This window comes from Saccopteryx leptura, chromosome 2, assembly GCF_036850995.1.
Source record: "Saccopteryx leptura isolate mSacLep1 chromosome 2, mSacLep1_pri_phased_curated, whole genome shotgun sequence".
Classification (NCBI taxonomy): Eukaryota; Metazoa; Chordata; class Mammalia; order Chiroptera; family Emballonuridae; genus Saccopteryx; species Saccopteryx leptura.
This window is the reverse complement of record NC_089504.1, coordinates 66,912,776-66,922,510: the sequence shown is the minus strand read 5'-3', so window position 1 is coordinate 66,922,510 and position 9,735 is coordinate 66,912,776.

Sequence of the window (9,735 nt, the reverse complement as noted above, 5' to 3'; positions counted from 1 at the left end):
ACCCACTATCCTGGTGACCAGGGAGTGAGGTGTGTTGAAAGGACTGGCTTATCTCCCAAGTGGAAAGGAGAGAGAGAGGGACGGACTGTGAGGGGCAAAGGAATGCAGAAGACGACCTAAAAAGCTGACTCATCTGTGCTGGAGGTGGCCATAGCTGGGGGAGGGACTGATCCTTCCACAAAACAGAACTGAACTGCTTCCAGATCACAGATCTCCAGACCTCTCTCCAGCTCCAATCAGCACAATAAGACACAGCTGAAAACAAGAAGTGGGGAGAAGGGGCAGTAACTCAGGTCTCCATGCAGATCTGAGATACACCTGCCCCTACTGCAGCTGAGAAAACAACCTGCCCCCAGAGAAATTAGTTGGTGGAAGAGGCTTTCAGAGTCTCAGGTTACACCCATGCATTCCTGGATACAGTTTGAAAGAAGCCCCCTGCTGAGATCAGTAAACAAGACTATCACCTGTTAAAAAAACAAAAAAAATCAACATTTCAAAGTGGCCCAAATCCAAAAGTGGATTACAAATAATAGCTGATACCAAACCAAGAAGACCTAGAAACAACACAAGTAAAAACTGGAGGCAGACAACACCAAGCCTAGACTCAACCAACTCTACAAAAAAAACAATCAAACTTCCAGATGCGGAGTTCAAAATAATGATTGTAAGAATGCTTAGGGATCTTAGAACAACAATGGATGGTCATTATGAACAACTAAATAAAGAAAAAACAAGCATAAAAAAGGATATTGAAATATTAAAAAAGAATCAGTCGGACATGACAAATACAATATCAGAAATGAAGACCACAATGCAAGGAATTAAAAACAGAATGAATAGAGCTGAGGATCAAATCAGCAAGTTGGAGGACAACTTCAATGAAGGCAAGAAAGCAGAAAAGATAAAAGAAAAGAGACTCAAAAAGTCTGAGGAAACTCTTAGAGAGCTCCGTGACAACATGAAGAGAAATAACATCCGCATCATAGGGGTTCCTGAAGAAGAGAAAGAACAAGGGACAGAGACGTTGTTCAATCATATCATAGCTGAAAACTTCCCTCAAGGCAGGAGAAACTCTCACAAGTTCAAGAAGCACAGAGAACTCCATTAAAGAGAAACCCAAAGAAACCTACACCAAGACATATCATAATTAAAATACCAAAGCTAAGTGATAAAGAGAAAATATTAAAAGCTACAAGAGAAAAAAAGCTATCACCTACAAAGGAGCCCCCATAAGGATGACATCTGACTTCTCAACAGAAACACTTGAGGCCAGAAGGGAATGGCAAGAAATATTCAAAATAATGCAGAACAAGAACCTACAACCAAGACTACTTTATCCAGCAAGGCTATCATTTAAAATCGAAGGAGAAATAAAATGCTTCCCAGACAAAAAACAACTCAAGGAACTCATTACAACCAAACCAATGCTGCAGGAAATGTTAAGGGGCCTGTTGTAAACAGATCAAAGTGGGAAAAGAATATAGCAAAAAAGGATTACAGCCTTACAGAATAAAATGGCAATAAACAACTACATATCAATAATAACCTTATTTAATGTAAATAATTAAATAATAATCCATTTAAATGTAAATGGACTAAATGATCCAATCAAAAGATATAGGGTAGCTGCGTGGATAAGAAAACAGGACCTATTCATATGCTGTCTACAAGAGACACACCTTAGAACAAAAGATACACATAGATTGAAGGTAAAAGGATGGAAAAAAACATTTTATGCAAATGGAAATGAAAAAAAGCTGGGGTAGCAATACTTATATCAGACAAATTGGACTTTAAAACAAAGGATATAGTAAGAGATAAAGAAGGCTACTACATAATGATAAAGGGAGTAATCCAACAGGAAGATATAACTACTATAAATATCTATGCACCTAATATAGGAGCACTTAAATATATAAAGCAGACTTTGATGGATTTAAAGGGCGAGATCAACAGCAATACTATAATAGTAGGGGATTTCAATACTCCACTAACATCACTAGATAGATCCTCAAGAAAGAAAATTAACAAAGAAACAGCAGACTTATTGGACACACTACATCAACTCGATTTAATAGATATCTTCAGAACCTTTCACCCTAAAGCAGCAGAATATACTTTCTTTTCAAGTGCTCATGGTACATTCTCTAGGATAAACCACATGTTAGGGCCCAAAAGTGGTCTCAACAAATTTAAGAAGATTGAAATCATATCAAGCACTTTTTCCAATCACAACAGCATGAAACTAGAAATGAACCACAAAAAGCTCAAAAATTCTCAAACACATGGAAACTAAATAGCAAGTTGTTAAATAATGAATGGATTAAGAATAAGATCAAAGAAGAAATAAAAAAATTCCTAGAAACAAATGACAATGAGCATACAACAACTCAAAATTTATGGGACACAGAAAAAGCAGTACTGAGAGGGAAGTTCATAGCACTACAGGCACACCTTAAGAAACTAGAAAAAGCTCAAATAAATGACCCTGCATCTAAAAGAACTAGAAAAAGAACAAGTAAAGCCCAAATGTAGTAGAAGGAAGAAACTAATAAAGATCAGAGCAGAAATAAATGACATACAGGCTAAAGAAACAATACAGAGGATCAATGAAACCAGGAGCTGGTTCTTTGAAAAGGTATACAAGATGGATGAACCTTTAACTAGACTCACCAAGAAAAAGAGAGAGAGGACTCAAAAAAATAAAATTAGAAATGAGAGTGGAGAAATAACAACTGACACAACAGAAATACAAAATATTGTAAGAAAATACTATGAAGAACGGTATGCCAAAAAACTAGACAACCTAGGTGAAATGAACAAATTCCTTGAAACTTACAATCTTCCAAAAATCAATATGGAAGAATCAGAAAACTTAAACAGATCGATTACAACAAAGGAGATTGAAACAGTTATCAAAAAACTCCCAACAAAGAAAAGTCCGGGGCATGATGGCTTCACAACTGAATTCTACCAAATATTCAAAGAACTAACTCCTATCCTTCTCAAGCTATTTCAAAAAATTCAAGAGGAAGGAAGACTTCCAAGCTCCTTTTATGAGGCGAGCATAATTCTGATTCCAAAACCAGGCAATGACAACACAAAGAAAGAAAATTATAGGCCAATATCTCTGATGAATATAGATCAGTGGTTCTCAACTTTTCTAATGCCGTGGCCTTGCAATACAGTTCCTCATGTTGCGGTGACCCAAACCAAAAAATAATTTGGGTGGCTACTTCATAACTGTAATTTTGCTACAGTTATGATTCGGAATATAAATACCTGATATGCATTATGTACTTTCCGATGGCTTTAGGCGACCCCGCCGGGGTCGTGACCCACAGGTTGAGAACCGCTGATATAGATGCTAAAATCCTTAACAAAATATTAGCAAATCAGATCCAACAATATATGGAAAAAATCATACACCATGATCAATTGGGATTTATTCTGGGGAGGCAAGGCTGGTACAATATTCGCAAATCAATCAATGTGATTCTTCACATAAACAAAAAGAAGGAGAAAAACCACATGATAATTTCAATAGATGCAGAAAAGCATTTGATAAAATCCAGCACCCGTTCATGATCAAAACTCTCAGCAAAGTGGGAATACAGGGAACATACCTCAACATGATAAAAGCCATCTATGACAAACCCACAGCCAACATCACTCAATGGGCAAAAATTAAAAGCAATCCCCTTAAGATCAGGAACAAGGCAGGGGTGCCCCCTTTCACCACTCTTATTCAACATAGTCCTGGAAGTCCAGCCACAGCAATCAGACAAGAAGAAGAAATAAAAGGCATTCAAGTTGGAAAAGAAGAAGTAAAACTATCATTATTTGCAGATGATATGATATTGTATATAGAAAACCCTAAAGTCTCAGTCAAAAAACTACTGGACCTGATAAATGAATTCAGCAAAGTGGCAGGATATAAAATTAATACTCCGAAATCAGAGGCATTTTTATATGCCAACAATGAACAGTCAGAAAGAGAAATTAAGGAAACAATCACCTTCACTAATACAATCAAAAAAATAAAGTACCTAGGAGTAAATTTAACTAAGGAGGTTAAAGACTTGTACTCAGAAAATTATAAAGCATTGATAAAAGAAATCAAGGAAGAGACAAACAAGTGGAAGCATATACTGTGCTCATGGTTAGGAAGAATAAACATCATTAAAATGTCTATATTACCCAAAGCAATCTATAAATTCAATGCAATACCAATTAAAATACCAATGACATACTTCAAAAATATAGATCACATATTCCAAAAATTTATATGGAACCAAAAAAGAACATTAATAGCCTTAGCAATCTTAAAAAAGAAGAATAAAGTGGGAGGTACCACACTTCCTGATATCAAGTTATACTACAAGGCCATTGTACTCAAAACAGCCTGGTCCGGGCATAAGAACAGGCATATATATCAATGGAACAGAACAGAGAACCCAGAAATAAACCCACAGCTCTATGGACAACTGATATTTGACAAAGGAGGTAAGGAAATACAATGGAGTAAAGACAGCCTCTTTAACAAATGGTGTTGGGAAAATTGGACAGCTACCTGCAAAAAAATGAAACTAGACCACCAACTTACACCATTCACAAAAATAAACTCAAAATGGATAAAAGACTTAAATGTAAGCCATAAAACCATAAGCATCTTAGAAGAAAACATAGGTAGTAAGCTCTGACATCTCACGCAGCAATATATTTGCTGATTTATCTCCACGGGGAATTGAAATAAAAGACAGGATAAACAAATGGGACTATATCAAACTAAAAAGCTTTTGCACAGCTAAAGACAATAAGAACAGAATAAAAAGACAAACTACACAATGGGAGAACATATTTGACAGTACGTCTGATAAGGGGTTAGTAACCAAAATTTATAAAGAACTTGTAAATCTCAACACCAGGAAGACAAACAATCCAATCAAAAAGTGAGATAAAGAAATGAATAGACACTTCTCCAAAGAGGACATACAGATGGCCAATAGGCATATGAAAAAATGCTCAACATCACTAATCATTAGAGAAATGCAAATTAAAACCACAATGAGATATCATCTCCACCAGTCAGAATGGTGCTCATCAACAAAATAACACAGAATAAGTGCTGGCGAGGATGTGGAGAAAAGGGAACCCTCCTGCACTGCTGGTGGGAATGCAGACTGGTGCAGCCACTGTGGAAAACAGTTTGGGGATTCCTCAAAAAATTGAAAATCAAACTGCCTTTTGACCAAGCTATTCCACTTTTAGGAATATACCCCAAGAACACCATAGAACTGCTCCAAAAGGAGAAATGCACCCCCATGTTTGTGGCAGCATTGTTCACAATAGCGAAGATCTGGAAACAGTCCAAGTGTCTGTCAGAGAATGAGTGGATTAAAAAGCTTTGGTACGCCCTGGCCGGTTGGCTCAGCGGTAGAGTGTCGGCCTAGCGTGCGGAGGACCCGGGTTCGATTCCTGGCCAGGGCACACAGGAGAAGCGCCCATTTGCTTCTCCACCCCTCTGCTGCGTTTTCCTCTCTGTCTCTCTCTTCCCCTCCCGCAGCCAAGGCTCCATTGGAGCAAACATGGCCCGGGCGCTGGGGATGGCTCTGTGGCCTCTGCCTCAGGCGCTAGAGTGGCTCTGGTCGCAACATGGCGACGCCCAGGATGGGCAGAGCATTGCCCCCTGGTGGGCAGAGCGTCGCCCCTGGTGGGCGTGCCGGGTGGATCCCGGTCGGGCTCATGCGGGAGTCTGTCTGACTGTCTCTCCCTGTTTCCAGCTTCAGAAAAATGAAAAAAAAAAAAAAAAAAAAAAAGCTTTGGTACATATATACTATGGAATACTACTCAGCCATAAGAAATGATGACATCAGATCATTTACAATAACATGGATGGACCTTGATAACATTATACGGAGTGAAATAAGTAAATCAGAAAAAACTAAGAAGTATATGAATCCATACATAGATGGGACATAAAAATGAGACTCAGAGACATGAACAAGAATGTGATGGTAACGGGGGTAGGGTGTTGGGGGGGAGGGGAGGGGGCGAAGAAGGAGAGAGGGGGTGGGGGAGGGGAGGGGCACAAAGAAAACCAGATAGAAGGTAACAGAAGACAATTTGACTTTGGGTGAGGGGTATACAGCATAATCAAATGTCAAAATAATCTGGAGATGTTTTCTCTCAACATATGTACCCTGATTTATCAATGTCACTGCATTAAATTTAATTTAAAAAATGATTTTAAAAAAAGTTGTTTCTTTAAAATATTTATACCTGCTGCAGCCCTGGCCGGTTGGCTCAGTGGTAGAGCATCAATCAGCCCAGCCCGGTTTTGATTCCCAGTCAGGGCACACAGGAGAAGCGATCATCTGCTTCTCCACCCATACCCCTTCTCTCTCTCTCTCTCTCTCTCTCTCTCTCTCTCTCTCTCTCTCTCTCTTCTCCCCTCCACTCAAATGGTTTGAACAATTTGACACTGGGCACTGAAGATGGCTCCATGGCCTCACCTCAGGTGCTGAAATAGCTCAGTTGGAGCAGCAGCCCCAGATGGGCAGAGCTAGGTGGATTGCCGAGTGGATCCTGGTCTGGGCACATGCAGGAGTCTGTCTTTGCCTCCCTGCCTTCTGCGTCTCACTTAATAATATATATATATATATATATATATATATATCTGCTGTAGATGTGGATGTTAAAAAGGAGGAGGAGGAAAGAGAGAGGAGAAAGGAAAGGTGTCCCAGTAGAGCCTGAGCTCTACATTGATCAGGCATCCGGATTCTACTTCCCTGCACAGTGGGACACTCCTGCTTATCAGCAGGGCTGGCAGCCTCTTCCAGACTACTCTTGAGGCACCTATGAGGATGCTACTTATCAGTGCCGAGACCAGCTGCCACCAGAGGAAAGATACTACCGACACACAAGTTTGTTGCAAGAATCACACAGGCAGTTTATAATTCACAAATCCTTTTGGCGTGCCTGGGCACAGCTTAAGGGGGCCCCGTCGGTGTGCTCCTCTAGGCTGTCCTTGGTCAGAGCAGCGTGGAGACAGTCCATGTTCAATGTTAGAGTCTGGGTGACTATTGCAGCAGGGGGCCCCTCAGCTTTAGTACCTTTTCTGGCCTTTGCCTTCTAACAGGTGTCAATCTATAGGATTATCACCTCAAACCACCTTCTTGGGAGTTCCTCGAAGGGAGTCCTTTTTATGTTAATCTACTAAAATGTTACATCAAGCCACTTATAAGGTGTTCCTAGGGAAGCTTCTTGTTTACATTAACCTACCGAGTTATGACATCAAGCCACTTCTTATCTATATATAACTTTATACACACAGTAACTGGGCCCTGTGCAAAAGGCAGAGTCTGTTTATCATATCTGCACCAACTATATAAATTCTTATCCAGATGGCCTAACTTTATTTAATTTCCTTAATTGCTTTTAATATTATATCTTAATTATCTTTATATATCTCCCACATTTTTCTATATTTCTATATATTTAAGTACTATAACCTTATATTCTTGCAACAAAGGGAGAGAGGGGAAGAAAGGAGGTGAAGAAGAAGGTGGGGGAGGGGGAGGAGAAGTTAGGGTATGAAAAGGGAATGGCCTTTGAAATACTAAAAACTATATGAGAGGCAAGATCAGTGTAAATGTGACCTGAAAAAAATAATATTGGACTTGGAATAAAATGTACCCCAAACAGGTGGTCAGCGTTTCTTATACGGCTGTAAATGTGCTCTAGGGAGGCTTCTGAGAAGTTCTTAGAATGGAGGGTGCCCTGGAAGGGGCCTAATATCTGCCTCCCAATTCTAGCCCTTCCAGGGATTTTTATCTCCCTAGTAAGAACCATAACTCCTTAAAGACAAAAAGAAATTTAGCAATTGCTAAACACCACCGGAGGGGAAGTTCTGAGGTTCTATGGAATATCTGCCAGGGGCCAAACTGCTTAATGGATGTACTGATGTTAGGAAGAACACACTAATTCAGCTTGTCACCTTGAGGTTGTATTTTTCCCCTCATTGGTTTATGCATAAAATATTTTTGAAGTATTTACGGAATACTGCAACGCCAAGGTAGAAAAAGCCTAGCTATCTTCAGTCCTCCGAGTCTGCTGATGTCATAAAGTATAGAAATGTTACCCTCCACCCTGTATGATGTAACTTCAAATATTTCCTCTACATACATTTAGAACCACACCCGAGAGGATTATAATTTTTGCTTCAATAGTCAAACATAATTTTGAAGACTCGAGCACATGAAGGGAGGCTAGGAGAGGCTTGGGATATTCATCACCAGCCCAGGCTTCTTCACTTTCACTTAGGAAAAGACTTATTTTTGAAACACATTATTTTTTTTTGTATGAACCTATTATTAAGGGGGGAAATAGTAAGCTAACTACTATTTTTTTCTTTCTTTCTTTTTGTTTAATTGAGAAGCAGGAAGGCAGAGCCAGACTCCTGCATGCCCCTATCCTCTACCCAGATGGGCCACAGATCCATTGCTTGGCAATGGAGCTATTTTAGTGCCTGAGACCAAGGTGGTGGATGCTGAGGAGGCCATCCTCAGCTCCCAGGTTCAACTTTTCTTGACTCATTCTAGCCATTGCTGTGGGAGGGGAAGAAAGAGAGGTGGGTGGGGGAGTTGTGGAGAAGCAGATGGTTGCTTCTCTTATGTACTCTGACTGGAAATCAAACCCAGGACTTCCACACGCCGGGCCCATACTCTATCACTGAGCCAACCGGCCAGGGGACTACTATTTCTTAAAAGGGATTCAGAGGCTTGTCAAAATAAGAAAATTAAGACCAGCCTAGGGACCTTCCTCAGCCAGTCCCCCACCCCTTACCTCACCCTCTCACTACTTTATACTTTGTATAGCTATGGTTGAGAGGGTGGCATTACATGGTCTCAACCAGCCTCCAGGAACAGCAAGAGACAAACAGCTTCACATTTTATAAAAAACAGAAACTAGAAGTTTGAGGGTGACTAAACCCCAAGTTAAGAATCAAGGAGCACAATTCCCAGTGAGGGCACACAAGAGAAGTGACCATATGCTTCTCACTCCCTCCCTCTCCCCCTTTTCTCTCTCTTCTCCTCACAGCCAGTGGCTCAATTGGTCAGTGGTCCAAGCGTTGGCCCCAGGAGCTGAGGTTAGCTCAGTTAATCTGAACATCAGCCTCAGACAGGGGTTGCCAGTGAATCCCAGTCGAGGCGCATGCAGGAGTCTGCCTTACTCTCTCTCCTCCTCTCACTTAAAAAAAAAAAAGGAGCAGTCTCAGACCTGAGATCTGTTATTGAGGAATAGCTGTCATTGTTCCCCAGGGACTTGATTTCTTCCTGACGAAGTCTGGGGAGATGGAACCTGTTTCCCCTCTCCTAGATTAATATTAAAGAAAACAAATAGCAGTCCAGTGCCTTGTCCATCCCTACCCTTGTCCATGCTCCACAGTAGGAAACACCGGGCTTGCAGTTCTGTGGCTGTGGAGATGGGAAGCTGGCAGGATGGCGGCTCTAGCCTGTTCATTTTCTGCCCCCAGAGGAAATCATTCCCCAGTGACCTAGCTTTGCTTTCTACCTCAATACCAATGAGTTTACAAGCAGAAGTCTATGAGTGACACTGAGCTCTAACCGTCGTCCCATTTGTGCCAAGGATTGTAGAAGAGCTTGGAATTTACCCTACTTGCAAGCTAACAAGTTAGCCTGCCACACTTTCATGGATGCTCACAGAAGACAC